The 19,889-nt window shown below is 39.7% G+C and overlaps 1 protein-coding gene across 1 annotated transcript in view; it reads left to right on the top strand.

The window, feature by feature from the left end:
• The window catches only part of esrrga (estrogen-related receptor gamma a), a 155,240-nt gene that overhangs the window by 28,721 nt on the left and 106,630 nt on the right, over positions 1-19,889 (top strand). The window contains exon 2 of the mRNA XM_051379596.1: positions 5,099-5,198. The gene's annotated coding sequence lies outside the window, so the exon portion shown is untranslated. The remainder of the gene's footprint in view (positions 1-5,098; positions 5,199-19,889) is intronic.

Here is a 19,889-nt window from a genome sequence, read left to right as displayed (position 1 = left end):
TGAAAACATATCATACTCATATCGACATTGTACCAACAGCATACTTTTCAATACAGTTTCAATGTCTGTATCTGTAGATTATGTCACAAACATACTATTTTTTTCAACACCTTGTGTATCTGTTTCAGATTTAAAGCTCATGTGCAAGAATCTATGCATCTGTTGTTAAGGCGTTTACTGAATTCTATTTATCAAATGCAAACTCGGTGTAGAAAGATAGGGCTGGCAGCAGCAGCAGAAACGCTCTCTGTGTGGACACCGTAGGCGTGCGAGCAGCAGCAGTCCAGTGAGGTAGCTGTGACACACTGCTCACGTGTGCTTTGTGTCCAGGCTGTTAAAACAACAAATTAAATTATCAAGTAGCCCTTGCCCTAATTTAAGAGGATGTTTTATCATTCATAATTCGAAAACATGTCGTTTTTATTTTTTATTTTTATGCTTTTCTTTCTTTATCATATTTGTAGCTCCAATACAAATCTGCAACAACCATTGGCTGGTTTACTCAGATTCTATTAGTGGCAGCCTTTCAAGGAATCACTGTTAACTAGTTAAAACCACTGTCACAACTAGGGCAATTAATTGAAATATTATCGAAATTGCAATTTGGTCAAGGGCAATATTCAAATCGCAGAAGCTGAAATTTTTTGCTAAAGGTAAAATGTATGACAAAACAGCATTATAATGTAAAGTACTGTAATGCTGTAGAGATGCCCTGGCCAATAGATTGTGTCCTTCAGATACAAGAAAACATTTATTAAAATGTTTTTAACAATTAGTTAAAAATATAATATACAATGTAATATATATATATATACGTATATATAGCTCCTGGGTCCTATTAATGACAAAATAATAAATAGGATGCCAAAGGGACTGTGGCTGGAATAGTCTGGAATAGTCTCTAATTAACAAATTTGTATTACTTTAAAATGCTGCATGCACACAATTATATAACAAACTGGCATATTATGTAAATAAATAAGGTAAATTTAATAGAAATATTAAGAGAGCATGACATTGTTCTTACAACATATTTCTATTTTCACTGTATTGTGAAAAAGCAACAAATTACCTGCTTGTGTCCCAGACTCCTCAACAAATCAACTGGATGTAACTTTATATAATATTTTGTGGAGTCAAATATGTGCTGTAGCAAGCACTAAAGTGAAATCCAAAGCAGCACTCTGTACTGTACCACCGTTTGTTTTGTGTGTGTGTGTGTGTGTGTGTGTGTGTGTGTGTGTGTGTGTGTGTGTGTGTCTGTCTGTCTGTGTGTCTGTGTGTGTGTGTGTGTGTGTGTGAGTGTCTGAGCATGTTTTTGTGCTGGTTGGTACTTCGCTGAGAGACTCAGAGAGTCAAGAGTCCCTAATCCTTGCCATCAGAGACTTCTAAACACACACATACACACACATACACACACATTCACCCACATTCTTATCAGCTTGCCCAGTGAACCATTATGGTGTGTGTGTGTGTGCACATGTGTGTGTGTGCGTGTGTGCTGATGAGGGGATACCAGTCCTCCCATGACAGAGGTAATCCTGTTCAGTGGCAGGTCTGGATATCCCAACTGGTGTGTGTGGATGTGTGTGTGTTTGTGTGTGTCTGTGTGCTGTGTGTATCCCATAGCAGCAGGTCATAGAGCCCAAATCTACTGTCTGCTTGTCTGCCTGCCACTCTGTCTGTTCGTCTGTAAGCCAGTTTGTTTGCTGCACTGTCTGTATCCCATTGTGCCCACTTCCGTCCATCTGCACCATTGAGCCAACTGAAACATAAACTGGATTTTTTAAAGTTGGAATAGGCATTATTTCTATTCTCGCGCTGAATGAAATGACTTGTGGTTATGTGAACGGGCTGCTAATTGTGTTGATCCTACTGAGAATTAACGAGGTAATCAATTTAGAAACCATTTTTCACTGTAGATCGTGGTTCATATCCAGTCTCCAAACAATATTTTCTTTTAACCACGAAGGAGATAACCAAATGGTTTCAGTTACCTAAATGTAACCGTACTAACTATAGAGGAGGCAGATCAGAAGATGTACATATGAGTATCATGATCATTATGGAATGTGTGAATGAATAATTTTGTTGTTGGGTAGGACAACAGCCAAATACAAGATGAACAATATTGGTTGCTGTTGACTTCACAGTCAGAATGTTATGCATATGGAGGTGTGTGTATGGGCCTAATTATTATCTATTAACATATATCCAGTAATTCTGCAGCCGGTTAATGGTTGACACATTCAGATCTAACTATGTGTGTATGTCTGTGGTGACATGGTAACGAATGTGTTGCCATGTTTTTAGATGTTTAAGTGTGTCAAACTGTAAATTTGTGACCCTCTGCGTGTGTGTTCGTACAGTACATGTATGTAGTTGATTGAATATGTTGTCATGTTGTATAAGCAAGTGTGCTTCATTTCATATTGACATGGTTTTAGATGCCGTGTATGAGCGTGTATGTTTGGCCGTGCTCTCTCTTGTGTTTTGGGAGCATTACAGTGTCTGTTTTCAGGACACCAGCGGGGGGCTAATGGAACGGCTTTGTTGGTTTAAAGGAATTACCAGCCTCCTTCGCCAAAATCAACTCATAATCTGCTTTACTGGCACCACTAGGCTCACTGCCACACATACCATTGACAGCACCTACCAACACAACACACACACCAGTGGTGATCAGCCAAACACCACTGTAAGATGCTAACTCTCCTGTGAAAACTGAGTAAATGAAAAGAGAGAGGGAAAAAAAGACAGCGGAAAGATAAATACCAGTAGGACAATAAGACATGGAGAGAGGTATGAGGTGAAGAGACAGAGAGAGAGAGGAGGGCAACAATGGAAGAGAGGGGGTGAGACACAGGGAGAGAGAGGGAGAGATAAGATGCTGCAGGGTTATCAGTGATTAACAGTTCCACCCTATAGAACGTTGGGTTGGACTTCAAAGAAAGAGCTGCTTTTTGTTTCCAGGCCCTGAGTGTAACTCTGTTAGGAATGTAGGGTTTCACACACACACACACACACACACACACACACACACACACACACACACACACACACACACACACACACACGCACACATAAATACTCCCAAGTTTAACAGTGAGAGACAGAGGGAAGTATGCAAGGAGGAGGATGTGAGTCAAGAGAAACTGACAGGGGCAAGATACGGAGGTGATGGTGAGAGGAAGACAGAAACTGGAGAGTGGAAATGAATGACAGCAATACCTACAAAAGAAACTCATTTTATTAATTGTATTCTTTGGATTAGACAAGATGTGATACTGCCATACTATTTTGATATTAATATTATTTTGACAGTTTTTTTATACTTATATAGTACAATACACATATTCAGTTTTATTTCATCATTTTAGTCCAGTTATTCAAGTTGAGTAAAGTGCACAGAGTAAAAACAGTTTCTCCAGCTACCCCTAGGTCTTTGAAGACTCTAGACCCAGTAAACAACTCAGTGTGTCAGAACAACGATCAAGGAGACTCAACATTTATTTAATTTCTTTCGACAAGGCATAACATCACACAAGTCTCGTTGTTTAAAACACAAAATAAATACCTTCCAACTTTACTAAAAACAAATACTGGCAGACTTATCGATACGAATGTATAACGTTATCAGTTGCTTACGAATTAACACGCTAAAAACTCGCTCCTCTTCCTCCGCCAGAGTCACAATAGTCCTGTTTGGAGCTGCTGTAAATCAGCTGAGCTCAGTTAGTCCGCTGTCACACATTCGCTCCTTGGAAGTATTCCCCGCTGGGTCTCTCACTCCTACGCTAGTAACTCCCCCTGTCCTTCGAGCTCCCAGTCCGGGTACAGTCAACTAATAGGGCCGCTAACTAGCTAGTGGCAGCAGCCATAGACAGATAAAATACACTGAGCGTATGGAACAGCGCACCGGTAAGTGGCTCCCTGTGTTACAAGAGAAAAGGGCCATGTTGCAACAATCTCCTGATACTTTCCTACTAGTGACAAGGTGCAGCTCTCAAACGTTTTTTTTTTTTCTACGACTGTCCGACTAATGAAAAGTGGGTCGACTAAGACTCTTCCCAGTGATTAACAATTAAGTCGACTATTAGTGGGCAGCCCTAGTGCTAATGTAGGTAACATATCAAGAGAAGAATTTTATAGATTTTTTGATCTTTGATGACAGGAAAACTAGACAAGACAAGAAACTAATGTACTACTCTTTCTTGCAGAACATTTTGGAATCTCCTAAAGGTCATTTAGAGACAGACGTGATCTCTGGAAAGCTCTTACAAAAGGCCTTTTTGGAGTGTCTTGATAGTTAATGTTGATCTAGATCATCAGTGGAGCCTTGGAAAAAACAAGATACCATCACCTTGACATAGAAAGGTCTTGGACTTTATTGTCTTTGTTAGAATCAAGTCTTCACCAATTGCAACAAGTGGAAGGATTTTCCTTATTGTTGAAATGCCCACACAAATAAACATAACCATAAAAGTGAACACATTCTCTCAGCACAACCACTCACACACATACACACCCACACACATTGTCTTATAACAGCCTCCCCATATACACACATACACACACGGCAGTAAAACGCTCCATCAAAGTACAAAAGTGGAGCGAGAGAGGGAGATAGAGAGAGAGAAAGGGAGAGGTCTGAGATCTGAGAGGAGACGAGAACAATGGCTTTAAGTCTTGACAAACACTTAGCCGAGGCCTTCAGACTAACACTTTGGAGCAGACATGTCTGCCTGCATACCAATAGCAAACACTGTCACTCCCCATCTAACTCAGAGGCTTTTGATGTTCTATTCACAAGAGATAGAGAGAAGGGAGGTGAAGGAGGGGATGGAGGTACAGTGAGTGCAGTGGAGGGGATAGAGGAGAACATGAAGAAATGAAAAAGAAAGGAAAAAAGGAGAGGAAGAATGAATGAAGTTGGCTGAATGAGAGAAATGAGTAAGACCTTTAATTTCTTCAGCAGTGTTGCATTGCTGTCTGACCTTTCTCCTCATTTTCTCTCCTTTTCCCTTTGCTTTTGTCCCTCTCTGTTTGTGTATGTGTATACCTCTCTCTCTCTCTGTGTGTTTCCAACAATATCTAGATCACAGCTGTAAGAATAAGTGACACAGAGAAGCAAGAAGAAGACGAGGAGTAAAGAGGAAGAGGAGGACACAGAATGGATCCCTGTCCATAACACAATGGTACAGTACATCATTTGCAATCTTGACGTTGCCCCTGTCTGTCTCTCTCGCTCTTGAAATACTGATGCTACAGCAGACATAGGAGGGTGATGGTGTGTGTAACCAAAGGAGTAGTAGGGTTTTCAAGTGACAGGTGTGTAAGTGTGTGTGTGTGTGTGTGTGTGTGTGTGTGTGTGTGTGTGTGTGTGTGTGTGTTTGTGTGTGTGTTAGTTAGAGCCATCATTGGTGCGGATGCAGTGTATGTTCAACCACCAGATGGACAATTCTGTATATATTCTGATACAACCTATTGCTTCTTTTCTATTTTAAGTCACTTTCTGTTTTGCTGCATTACTTCTTTCACACAGTGGTAACAATGTCATGTGAAAACTTTTATCCCTACAATATCAACTTTCTACAAGCTAAACACCAGCTTACTTTATGATGTTTAAATGGCCAATATACACTCAGTTTCCAGTTTATTATCTAATGTAGTCTAATAAAAGTCCCCTTTCATGACTGTTATAATCTTTTGTTTTTGTTGAAACAGTTCTAAATGTTCCTTCATCTATTTGGATTTGAATTTTTGAATTATTAATTGTATTGCATTGCATTATACAGAGACATGGGTTGTTTATTAAGCCTATTGGCTGGATAGTAGCACCACAGACTACATCTAGGTCAGTGGTTCCTAACTTAGGGGTCATCTCTGATGCAATATTCACAGGAAATAATCTGCTAAAAATTCATCCACTCAGTTATTATATATTATATATATATATATTATATTCCACAATATTTGGGTTTATTGTTCAGTTTATCAGTTGTCCTCTAATGTTATTGTTAGGAATTGAATATAATAAAAAACATGTCACTAAGTCAAGGAAAATCAGTTACTCAATGATAGAAAAGGGGTCCCTTAAGGCAGTGATTCCCAACCAGGGTGTCATCAAAGCTATAATATATAAATAAAAATGGGATATAAATGTCTCAGTATTTTAATTATTTTTGTGACAAAGACAATTAAATGTATGGGTTATTTTATGAGTTCATATCTTATTATTTATCTCTTATTATTTCTTTAGAAAAAAGAAGATAGCTCACAGAGTAAGCTAGCAGAGAAAGCCAGCTAAAGTCCTGTAAGTGTAAGTTAAAAAAACACATTAAAAACAGAGCTGATGGAAAAATGGCCAAGCATTAGGGATAAGAGAATGCTGAATTTCTTCAAAAGAAAAAGAGGATTTACCAATTATATTTACTTTGGCTTCGTAAAAGCAACGGACAAAACTAGACCTGAATGTTTCATTTGCAGTGAGAAATTGGCGAATGATTATATGAAATCCTGTAAACTGAAGCAACACAAGACTACTAAACACTCTGAGATGGTGGGTAAAAATGAGTTTTTCCTAAGAAAAAGGAACTTGACAAACAGGCTCCAGAACATTAGAGACAGCTTCATGCGGGCTGGAAGCGACCAAAAGCAGGCAGCTCTTATTTGAGTAATCTCTCCTCATTGCGGAAGCCAAAAATCCACACAACATGGGTGAAACGCTGGTAAAACCGGCTTGGAGAGAGTGGATGCATTTGTGCGCAAAGTGGAATACAGAAAGAATAAACTGCTGAAGGAACAGCAGTTTTCCTTGCTAATGGAACAGTCAGGAGGAAAGTTACCTGATGCTTTGGTCAGACAGTTCATCTACCACATGGAGCAGCTTCAGGAGGAGATTTTCGGGTGTTAACGAACATATCGCAAAAAACGCATTGGGTGATGGACCTGTTTCTCGCAAAAGAAGAGGATGTGGAGTAACTCCAGGCTGTGGATGAGCTCACGGAAATCAAGTCAAATTCTCTCTTGGACCGGGCATCGCTCTAAGACTTGCTGTTCACGCCACCTCCAGATTCTTTTTGCCATTTGCCACAACATACCTGTCAGACACTGCTTTCAGCAGTTTTCCTGTTTTCAAAAAAAGGCGCACACAACAGAATTTGACATGCACAATGAATTCCATTTGGCTATCACCAAAATCACTCATCACTGATTACCTGATATCCCTTCACTGGCTATTAAAATGTATGTATGATACTGACTAGGGGTGGGCGATATGGGCAAAAAATAATATCTCGTTATTTTTTAGGATTTTGGCGATAACGATAATCAGTCGATATCCTTTAAAATGTGATTGGAATTGTCTGAGTTAGGGCTTGTGTCCACCAAACGTGTTTTTAGAACTGAGAGCGCTCAAAAACTCATTTTCCGAAGTGCTCTGAGCGCTGCGCTAAAAAAGTCTTTTCGAAACCAAACCATTTCCATGCCTGAGAGGTAGACCCACGTCTCGGCACTAAATCATCTGAAGTACCGGTAGCTTCAGGGACTGGAGGTGCTTGCATTTTCTCTCTACCATCACAACGCGCTGCTAAACTGTTGCAAGGAGGATGCTAGCGAGAGGTCATGTGATCACGTAGGCCCACTAGTCGTGTGACTGAATCCTGCCATGCTGTAGAGAGCGTTGCTGCACCGTGTATTAAGTGGATGTGAGGAGTTTCCACGTGCGTTTAAATATTTTTGGCGAAGTAATTTAAATACTCGATAATGGAAATCGGCACATCGTCAAAATAACAATGACAATATTATCACAAACGATATATATCGCCCACCTCTAATACTGACAGAAAGTCTAAATACAAAAATAGAAGGAAATCTGTTCAGAATTATACAAATTGCTAGATTTACACAAGCTTCCTGCAAGTATTAAGTTCACAAGGTTTATTGTAAACTTAATTTTTTAATACTATTGTTTTTTTATACAATGAATATAATGAAATATACATAAAGATATTTTTAAAATGAATGAGTAGGGGTCCCTTTAAAAAAAGGTTGGGAACCACTGATCTAGGTCTACCTAATAAACTGGCAACTGAGTGTATTTTAAATGAGAGTTTGATGTTTTCACATGACAGCAGTAGCATCAAACAACAACACACAACGGTATGTGCAAACATGTACACATACATGTATACCATTACCAACCATATCTCTTATCTGCCAAAGTGCACAAGCACTGGCAGCCACAGACACACACGCTACACACAAACGCTCACATACACACACACACAATCTCCTCTGCAAGTTGATAAGTGTGTTAGGAGGCAGGGAGAAATTATTAATTATCAAGCTAATGGGCACCAGGCTGAGTTCTGCTTCATTAAGCTCTAACTGTTTGTGTGTGAATGTTTGTGTTTGTGTGTTTGTGTATCAGAGGGCGGGGGGACCTCTGAGTAATACACAAAGATAGGTGCACAAAAATTCTCATACACCCATACACTGGGGGGTTTGTTCGCCCCACAACAACTGCACAATACATATTCACTCACACAAACATACACATGCATGGAAATATTTGAATTTGTAAAGACTCAGAAACAGAAATAAATATTTCATATAATATGTAAAACTTTGAAATTATGTCTTTATATCTAACACTTCTGCAAGAGCAGGCATTTTAGACATCATAACTTGATGGCCATTTTCTTTTCATAGTTATGACCTGTACTTGCATTGTTTACATTTGCTAATGGTGAACATTCATGTCACATAAATTAATCTTTTGAATATTGAAAGAATGGACCTTAAATTATAATTATCTTAAAATTCTGGGGAAGACTTTGCTCAGTTCCTCTCAGTACCATCAACCACCAATTGAACATGCAGTGCATCAGGGAAACGTGCCACTTTATGTGTCTATGTACAGTATGTATGTGTTTTGTTGTAGTACTGTGTTTAGGCCTCGTGTTGAATGGTGATGCAGTTTGCTTCCACTCTATCCCTTGCAGGGTTGTGCTGGCTACAGTATGATAAGTAAAACCAGCATTGACGTTAATCTGTCTCACTCCCACTAGGAAAGACAGATAAGGGGGAGAAGAGAGGCAGAGGGAGGGTGAGACAGTGGAGGGAGTCAAAGAGAAAAAGTTACATTGTTGTAATTATTTGGATTAAGATGGAGCCCTAACATTATTTAAACTTGAGAAAAACAAACACTGTTTTTTTTTTTTTTTTTTTACACATTATAGGAATATTGTTTGGCATTTTGTCTTTGTTGGACAGTTCACAGTTCAGTGAAGGAGAAGAGAAAGGGAAAGAGAGAGAGAGAGAGAGAGAGCGAGAGAAAGAGACGGGTCTGACAAGTAACAAAGGTCCCCGGTCGGATTCAAATCAGGGAAATTGCAATTACATGGTATACTTCTTAGACCGTTGGGCCACCACGGTGCCTGTATTGTAAACATTTGAAAGCATTTGATGCAGCTAGGGCTGGGAGATATGGCTTAAAAGTAAAATCTCTATTTTTCACACAACATCCAAATTACGATTTGAATCTTTTTTTTTTCTTAAAAACAAACTACAAAAACCACCATGTCTTTGACAATGTGAAACACTACCACATCTGTAATGTCTTATCACTGGGACCCCTTCTTCTCATATGGGATAGTGGGAAAATGATTCTACACAATCCTGTGAAAGAAATTTAGTGGATTCAAGCTTGTTTTACAAAGTCCTTAGCAGCTGTACTTCCCCACATTATAACATTCATAATTTAAATTTCAGTTAGTTAGTTTTAGAGAATACCGTTATCCACTGCCTGCTCTGTCACATTGTGTTGAATGACTCTTAGTTCGGACAAGAATTCAACATGCCAGTTGACATTGTGTTCATGTAACCAGGCCTTTTAATGTCCCTCTCCTGCTGCCAGAGTTCTGTTGATTTATTTCCTGAATTGAGTTTAAATTTGTAGGCCTGAGTCAAACTGCCGGTATCAACATGACAGCATATGGCTATTTGTGATTTTTTTTTTTTTGTGCGTGTGGACATGTGTGTTTCCCTATAAATAGCGCTGATGGTAACATAAGCAGGGGCTCAGGCTCAGTGGTTTTTCCCATTGATTAGCTGGCTAGCTAATGCGCAATCATCCCCACCACTCGTGCACACACACACAAACTACTGCACTGCACTAATGAGAGTTGGTTAAGACCCCCTAGGAACAACCAACCACCACTTTACCCCTGAGAGACGAGGGGTGTGAGAGAGAGGAAGAAAGAGTGGAAATGGAGGTAAAAAGGAGAGAATAAGTCAGATCAAGAGAGCATGAAGACAAAAATAAAGAAATGGAAAGGTAGAAGGGACGGAGCATGATAATATAAGTAACAGCAAAAAGAGTGATGGAATAAATGCCCTTCCTTTAATTCTGTGTGAATGTGGGTGCGTGTGTGTATGTGGTTAATATGCCCCTGAGGGGTGTCCTCTTGCTGTCGATGTGTGTATCCCTGTGTCTGGGTGTATGTGTGTGCTAGAATTACCCAGAATGCTTTAGCGATTGACTGGCTGGCTAATGGCGGTCTCTGTTTACCTCTGATGGTCATTGACTAGGCCTTCTCATCAATACCTGTTTTTACAGCTATTCTAGAGCTGTGTGAGTGTGTGTGTATGTGTGTCTGTGTATGTGTATGTGGTTGTGCATGCTACTTATAAAAGAAATAACCTCTACTTGGGAACTTCAGAGTTCCTTAAAAGAAACTCTTTTCATAAGATCCAATCTTACACAAACAAAGAGCTATGTTTACATCTGGACAAAGGATTTTATTTATAGGTAAACCTATTTATCAGTAGGCCGATTATCATATCTATAATAATGTAGTTGCTTCTGATATATTGTACCAGTCTCTCCCTTAAATACCAGTCACATTCTGAAATTTACAGCATAAATCAATGTATTTTTATTAATTAATAAAACAATCCAGCTAATACATCATGTTACTGGCTAAGATATCCATGTATATTAGATTGTAATGTTCATGGAATAATGCAGTTATACATGACTTTTCTTTGTTTATTGTTTATGTTGGCTCTATATATCGCCTTGTTCTCTAAATATTGGTAACAAAAAACCCATATCGGTCGGCCACTAATTCTAATGTGATATTTACTGTACTTTTTTAAAGTTGCCTCATTCATTAAACATCTAGGCTCTTCTGAGTGATTTACCATAGCTTATTTTGATTATTTGATAAGCCTAATATAATATAAAATAACATTTTTTTTTTTTTGTTAACTAAATAACATTTTAAGACCAATTAGATTCAGTTAGAGGGCACTGTTGGAAAATTGTGCTTGAAGTTGACTATTACTGTAAAGTTCAAGCACAGCTTCAGACAACTATTCTCTTCCAGCCCCTAACCTCTCATCTCCTCCTCCCATGCCTTCTCTTCTTGCATTCCTCTACACTTCTTTTCAGTCTAATCCTCTCTCCTCATCATTGATGCTCTGTTTGATTCCACTCCTCTCCTCTCCTCTCCTCTCCTCTCCTCTCTCAGCTCCCCTACCTGTTTCTTTTCCTCTCCTTTCTCTTTTGTTTTCCTCCTACCGTTCTCCCCTCAGTTTGGAAAGGATTTGGTCTCACAGACACTCAGCAAGACTATCACCACTCCACCCAGGAGACCACTCATCTCTCTCTTCAACTCTCCCCCTCGCCTCCAACCCCCCCCCTCCTCCCCCATCCATCCATCTACCCATCTATCCATCCATTGATTGCCACTATTCCTGGACTCCTGTTATCCCACTCCAGGTCCAGCTCGGGTTTCCCTTCCCTTCCCACCACTCAGCGTGTGTGTGTGTGTGTGTGTGTGTGTGTGTGTGTGTGTGTGTGTGTGTGTGTGTGTGTGTTTGTGTAGGGGCGTGTGTGTGTGTGTGTGTGAGCTAAAACCTGTATTTCTCTAGTTCTCTCGTCTTTTTGAGTGTCACATTTAAATTATTATCAAATCTGCTCCGACATGATAATCACAAAAACTTTTTTCTTTTACTATTAAAGTGAAAACAAGACAAGAATTTACTAAAATCTATGTGATCACCTTTTATCTATTCAAAATACATGATTGCAGCAGCTTGAAACACAAACACACACACATGCAAATGTTCGTCGCACTAAATGTACTCAATTCCTTGCTCATTAGCAACGGTGCTCTTGCTGCCTAGTCACCTCTAAATGGCCTAAGTGGCCCAAGTATTGATAATCTATAAGAAATGGTCAATTCTATGAGAAAAGCCAACTTAATCAATAGCCTGATTACTCTAGTAAGAGGGACGCTACGTATTTGTGCATTCATTCACCCATTCATTCACTAACTTAATCGTTCATTTCATTAATGTATTTTTCGGCATTTGTATGCCTTTATTGAAGGAACATATTAGAGAGATGATGGGAAATGAGGGGAGAGAGGGATCGGGGACTCAACAAAGGCCCCCAGCCAGGTTGAACCAGTTTAGTTACTTAGTAGATTTTAAATCCACAGAAAAAGTAGAAAAGTTGAAAACAACAGTGAAGATTAATACTTTAAGCCATTAGCGCTGTCATTTGAAATTAACAAACAGTAATGCTAATGATTGTAAACAGACACACACTCATCTAGAGGCATATGATAAGTAGTGTATTTGCAGAGAGACACGTCCATATGCGCTGCCTCTCCTGCTTCTCTCACTCTCTCTCTCTTCATATTGGGGATGAGGAGTTGCCTCCAATTGTCAGGCATCATGTTAATAAATTCTGAATATAGATGCATAAATCAGTATGCACACTACACGATGACAGCCTGGTTAACTGGACCAAGATTTTCCCTCCTCTCCTCTCTGTGTGGCAGAGGAGAGGTAGAATGTGCCTCTGTGTGTGTGGACACTAACTGTCATTGCGAGGTTTGATGTCGCTGGGTCTAATTGTCTTTCATGTGAACACAAGAGAGGTGTTCGGCAAACATAGGGTAAAGAGAGAGAGAGAGAGGACACAGAGGAAGAAGAGAGTTGAGAGGTGACAGTATAGTGAGGATGAGGGGGAAAAGGAAGCACTGAAAGAGAAAAAATGGGTAAAACATGGAAAAGAATGAGCTGTCACGTCTGGCAAGGCAATGCCCCTTTTCACCTCATTCCGCTCTCCTGTGGGGGACGTGGATTTCAGTTGTTCTTACGTTTTTTTTAATATATATATACAGTATACATTTTGGGGGCTTTTTACCTTTATTGATGGGACAGCTGACGATAGACAAGAAAGGGAAAGAGACAAAGAGGGGACGTCACGCCGCAAAGGGTCATACTCAAACCTGTGGCCACTGCACTGACCTGCCAGCTCTTTATTATTTTTATTACTTTATTACTAACTCTTTGCATAACCAATCTGACCTTAACTCTCACCCTAACCCTTACCTTTTCCTTGTAACACACCTGAAATAACACACATCCCCTTAAAAAAAAGCAAGGACCAGCCACAATGCCCTTGCTTTGGAAAATTTACCACCTTTACAGAAAGATGAGGCAAATCATCCGTCCTAGACACAGCTCTAATACTCTGTGTGCCTTCCTCCCTGTGTGTTCTTTTACTGCCTGCCTGGCTCTTTAACACGTGCCTCATCTCACCTCAGTAAGGGGAATTTGTGTAAAAAGCCTGGTAATTGATGCAGGGCTGAGAACTAAGAGAGAGGCTGCCGCAGGTGATTAATGCACACAGAATGTGTGTAGCATTTTTTTCTGAGACACTTTTAACTGGGCCTTTTAAATGACCATGGCGAAAGAGTAAGAGAGACAGAAAGAGCGAGAAAAAGCAATTCCCCTATTGCTCTCATTTTACCTGTGTGTGCGTCTGTGTGTGTGTGTTTTGTGTGCAAACTACTTCACTGTAGCTATTAAAGTAGGTGACAGCTGTATAAACCACCTATAATTTAGCTGCTTTTGGAAAACAAAAAAACATGCAAGTATGCAAAGGCACCTTTTGAAGCGTAGGGTTAAGGTTGAATTAAGATATTTGTTTTGTAGGAAAATATGAGAAATTCTGACAGCTTCAGCACTGTTTACTCTTGTTTTGTGTCGTAAAGAAATCTAGTGAACCTGTGTGAAATTCAACTGAATGGTATGCAATGCAAAATGCAGGGTGAAATGATTATGATAATTATCATTAATTGATGCACATTTGTCTGTCTTCTTTATTGTGTATCAGAAAAAGGGAACTAAGATGATGGTTTGTCTTAAGCGCTCTACATCATTAAGACACCTTTATCAAATATTATTTAGGGGGAGAAAACATAAACGGTTCATAAGGAAATATAGTGTGATTGTCATTATTCACAATGTGGTGAATATAGGACAAACACTACATCACTAAGCCTCCGAGATGTAAAAACTAACAAAAAGTGCATTAATGTTCTGAATATTCTGTGTCATTGGACCAAGTCCTCTGTGCCTGTATTAGTGTCCATGTCTTTGCTCGAGCAGTAGATTGAATGCACTTCCACATACCTCTATGGAAATGAAGTCACACACACACACATACACATGGTGGGACAATCAGGTCATTCCAAGGTAAAAGGACTTAGATATAGTGAAATATTCATACTTTAGAGGTACAGTGTGTGTGTGTGTGTGTGTGTGTGTGTGTGTGTGTGTGTGTGTGTGTGTGTGTGTGTGTGTGTGTGTGTGTCTGTATGTGTGTCTGTATGTGTGTATGTGTGAGCGCAAGTGCGAATTTGTGTGTCAAGCTCATGACTGCTACAAGCAGTTCTCTTTAATTGAGGTCTTGACGCCTTAAGCAAAATGCTTAGGAGAAAGATAAAACCTGCACAGTGGTGGGTAAACACACACACACACAAATGTACACACAGACACACACACAAACTAACACAACAATGTTGACCTTAAAAACTAAATAAATAAAAGTTGGTTATCACGCAGTCAGTACTGATACAGTATGATGCAGGTTGCTTTGCTGACCAATGCCAATGTGTTAGTTATTAATTGCATTTCACATGTCTTACCAGGGTGAGGATAATGTAAGTGGTTTCAGGGTTTGCATTTAGTAAAACCTGCTATAAACTTACTTCCACTGACTCAAAATGCACCCAAGAAAGAGTTGGATTCGGATTGACATTTAATTAGTAGAGTAATAGGTTTTGTTTGAAAGCACATTTAAAATGACAATATGTTAAAGTGTGTTAAATAAAAATGTCTTAATATTTATTTTATTCTATTTTATTTATCTTTTATGTTATTCTGTGAATTTGATTATCTTTTTCTGTGTGTGTGAAGCATAAAGGAACTACAAACTCTGTTACACAACATTTTGTTGTATAATGATGAATACATTTCCCTGATCGCTCGATTAACTGCAATAACAGTTCACTACATGCCAAGCTTCTGTTTTACATAAAGCTTACTTTCCAGCATGTAGTCTTATGCTTTGTAACAGAGAAACATCACTCGCTGATTAAAACCATGCCACCAGTCTAACGAGACATTTCAGCTATAAGGACTAAAGCACTTCCAAACCCAGCAAATGATGAAGCAGTGCTTGTTTTACTGAATTTAGCATGGCAATATAATACATCTACTTGGTATTTCAGCTGGATTTCCTCCATAATTAGACAACTTACCTCACTGTGTTATGAAATGTGACTTGATTAATTGAGTTAACCACAGGCCACTGTAACTCAAGGCTCAGGAGGGGTGAATGGTTCAGGTGCTGCCAGTATAGTTACATTTGGCTATCTACAAATCTCAATAGAGGTCATAGATTTCATAAAAGACATTGAGTATATTATCAGCTACAATGTAAACAGTAGATCATCAGTACCTCATTGGTTTAATGCTTATCCTACCTGTTTGTTTGTGTGTGTGTGTGTGTGTGTGTGCGCTTGACATACAGTAGATAAGCCCACCTCACTAAAAGCACAAGCCTGGTGGTATTTTCACTATATCAGAATTATAGATATTAAATGTTTGACTAAAGATATCATAAGATATATTTTGTACCTCATACACACATACACCCTTATGCCTATGCTCTCTCACATACACCGCTCTTTGTGTGTTCATGAGATCTGTGGATAATGGCTGTTAAAAGCCTTTAAAAAAAAACATCTATTCTTCTCTTTTGAGATCTAAATATTGGCCTTCCCTAAATGGTTTATTGAAGATAATGTTTCTGCCTATTTAACACTTTGACTGGTTGCACTGATAACAAGTGCATGAGGCAGGGGTAAAGGTGTAGCATCTAAGTGTGTATGTCTTTGTGTATGCTTATTTGCCTGTTACCATCAGTGTGTCTCTGTGTTCATATGTGTATTTTCAAATACGTATCGGTATGTTTGTATGTGTTTTTTGTATTTTTTTCTGGATCTGTGGCATGTGCGCTTGTTTGTTGTATGTGTCTAATTAGTTTGTGCTATTATAACCAAAAGGTAGATATACCTTAGATAGTATATCTGTAGTTTACAGTGTTTGTGGTTTCTTGTGTTCTTTCTTTAGCGGCTCTGATAACGGGTTCTCACTATAGCCAGGTGTCTGAACCTTATCAAGATCTCTCCCTCTTGTTCCCTCTCTCTTTCTTTCTCTCTCTTTCTCAGTCTCTAATGGATTACACATACTTCTGCACACATTAATATGTGTACTCACTGCATGGACATTGAAGCTAAATACTCCTGAAATTTCTTTCCTCTTTATTCCCCAACTTGGCCCAGCTTTCGTGTGGCCAATTTCTCTCTATCACTTCGTCATTCCTGCCATACTTCTTCCACTTGTATTTGGAAGTGCAGCAATAATTTGTAGGGGCCAATTAAGATGTATTGTAGCGTTCTGGTCACAGCAACAAAACGAGAGCACCAAGGATGGAGAGAGAGAGGTGTTCCCCTCCCTCCCTACTTTCCACCCACCTTCTAATCCCTTAAAAGCACTTACGAGATTGGTGCTGCCTGCCTGCCTAGGCCTGCTCGTCTACCCGTTGGTTGCCACAGCAGCTGATTGGAGGAATCGAGGCTCCTAATTGGATCATGAGGGTGTGATGCAGACGACAGCAGTCACATTATGGGAAGCTGACTTTGTGCAGCGTAACCCTGCCAGGATGACCCCTTCCCTGTGTATGAAGGTGTGTGTGTGTGTGTGTGTGTGTGTGTGTGTGTGTGTGTGTGTGTGCAAACTGACCTCAATGTGACTAAGAGCCTCCGCTCATCAAGGCGGGCTGGCTGAGGCTGCAGGAGAGGATAGATTGATGAAGAGAGGGTAAGAAAGTAGAAGAGAGGAAAAAGAGAGCATTGACTAAAAATGAAAGGAGAAGGGAAGCGAAAGAGAGAAGGGGTTGAAAGAAGATGGAGATATTATCACAGTATTAAGGGCACTGTGCTTCACTTTTCCTTTTTTTACAAGTTTTTCCTTCCTTTGTGACAGTAGGGGGTAAGGTAGGATTGATGACATGATGCAGTGAATTAATCCCCCTGAACTTTGCGCCTGTGCTCTGTGTGTGTGTGTGTGTGTGTGTGTGTGTGTGTGTGTGTGTGTGTGTGTGTGGAGAGAGAGAGAGAGAGAGAGAGAGAGTGTGTGTTGGTGTCTTTCACTTTGGTGCAAAGTGACTGTGTTGTCCGTTACGGTGTAAATTGATAGCGTCACTGCTCTTTGCCGCATTACGGGGAGCGTGGAGCTGTACATTCAGTTTCCTAACTGCATTCTATATCACACCATCATGCACACCTGATCCCACAGACCTGAATGATACACCAGCAAGGACTGTTTCTAAGCATTTTAAGTTGAAACCTTGCGGCTAAGACACACACATGCACGATTCGTTTGTATGAATGTGAAGTGCATTTATTCTATTTTAAGGCACTGTTAAAGTAGTTCATGTTATCATTACTTTACTGGGTGTTTTTGGTAGGTTTTGTTTAGCTTTATATCAGGTTTAAAAATAAGTTTGATGTTTTTCTTTGTAAAGCCAACCATACTGTGGAGTGACACTTGACCTTTAATTCTTAGGCTTCTGTAAACCTTTTATGTTACAACTTGACCAAACCAGCATTTGTCCCATTAACCCTCTTTTATGAAAACTAAACCATTGAAATGTTGTTATAATGGTAGAGGAATTGTTATATGACAGACCCAACCATTTAAAGTCCTGTCAAGTGTGGGCTTCCCTGGTAGCTCACCTTGTAGAGCTGGCGCCTTCAGGTTCCAAGACTGAGACCTTGCAGCAACAACCATGGGTTTGAATCCGACCTGTGGTCCTTTGCTGTGTGTCATCTCCCCTCTCTCTCCTCTTTTCTGTCTATCTTTAGTTGTCTTATCTATTAAAGGCAAAAAGAAAACAATTTTTTGTGTTCTTTAATATACATGTGGTGTGGAAAATGCTCATTAATAGAGATGAAAGGGGAAAAAAAGTTTTTCAAACTACACAGTTTATTTCTAAACTTTTCTACATATAAAGTGTATACAAAGTTAAATTATTATAAGAGTTCTACCAGTAATTTTATCTGAAAGAAGGAATCACATCTTGTCATCTTTTTTTCGTGTCTGGATTCAGCCTTCTTTGACAACTTATCCTCTTTTTGATTTTCTTTGCTGCAAAGTGCAGCAAACTATTTCTCCTAAACAACTTTAGATAACACAAAAAGTGAGTATGGTTTGCGTAGTTTAGTTTATTCTCTAATATGAAGATTAATGGTAATTAGTAAAACTATATATATTTCCCAGCAGTTGACAAAATCCTGTTGCAAGTATTGCTGTGTTTCTGGGCTGGTCTATAGCAACATTGCGTGTCTCTCTTCTGTCAGTGTGGTAGGTTATTAACTCTAATAACCAGCTCATTTTAGAGCGACAGGCAACATCCCAGGGAATATCTGTGTGTATATGAACTTGAATGGGCATGTATGTGTGTGGGTGTGCTTGTGAGTGTGGATTTGTGAGTGTGCCTAACCATGTTTGGAGTATGTGCATATTTGTACAATCATTTGTGTAGGTGTTGGTTTTATGTGAGTTTATGTGGGTGTATGTAAAACCGTGTGTATGTGTGTGGTGTGTCAGTGAAGTGCAGCAGTACAGCAGGGGCGTCTGATCCCTCCACCTTTTAAGAACATCAGAGGGTGTGAAAAGCACTGATTGCCCTAACCGCTCTCATTGGGACTCAAACCCCCGGCTTAGTTGTGCTTGAGCGAGTTTGGAGAGACAAGAGAGGGAGAGAGAGGAGTGTGTGTGAGAGAGGGAGAGAGTGAAAGGGGAACAGGGGAGAGACGGGGATGGGGCAGGAGAGAGAGAGAGGGTGGGAGTGAATTGGTTTGGAGAGTGATGGAGAAGGAGAAAGGAAATCAGGGTTAGCAAGGGAAAGAATGAGTAAACAAGCAGATTTGGAGTGAGAGGGACATGGTAAGAGAACAGGGGATTGGAGCAAAGGGAGGAGGCTGAAAGAAGACAGGGTAGGAGGAAAGAAATGAGGCAGCATGCAAGTTTGAGAAGTCATGGACAAAAAGAAGAAAGACAGAAGTCATGATTGAATTGTTCATTACCTGTTCTTTAAATGGTGACATTTCATCTGCAAGCTGCTTATTAAGATCCCTAACGTTTAAACTTACCTAATGATTCCATCAGGTGCTGATCTATTGACACAAAGCAAACTAGGTTCTGACAATGTTCTGTTTCCATGATAAAAGAAAGTGTAGGGATTAAGTAAGCAGAGCACTAGACAAGACAGCTGTACAATAATTCTGCCACACGGTCAAATGTGCAGAGGGGCAACCCTTTCTAATGTCAGTTTGATGACCAAGGTCAGGTCTCCAGTTGGAAGACAGTGGTTCCCTGCAGGCTCCTGGATTGTAACTTTGTGCTTGAACCTGGGCTCTGTTGCCCTGTTATGTCATTGAATATATATA

This window comes from Dicentrarchus labrax, unplaced genomic scaffold (assembly GCF_905237075.1).
Source record: "Dicentrarchus labrax unplaced genomic scaffold, dlabrax2021, whole genome shotgun sequence".
Taxonomy (NCBI): Eukaryota; Metazoa; Chordata; class Actinopteri; family Moronidae; genus Dicentrarchus; species Dicentrarchus labrax.
Note: the sequence above shows the minus strand (reverse complement) of the source record. Positions and strands in the feature narration are given on the sequence as shown.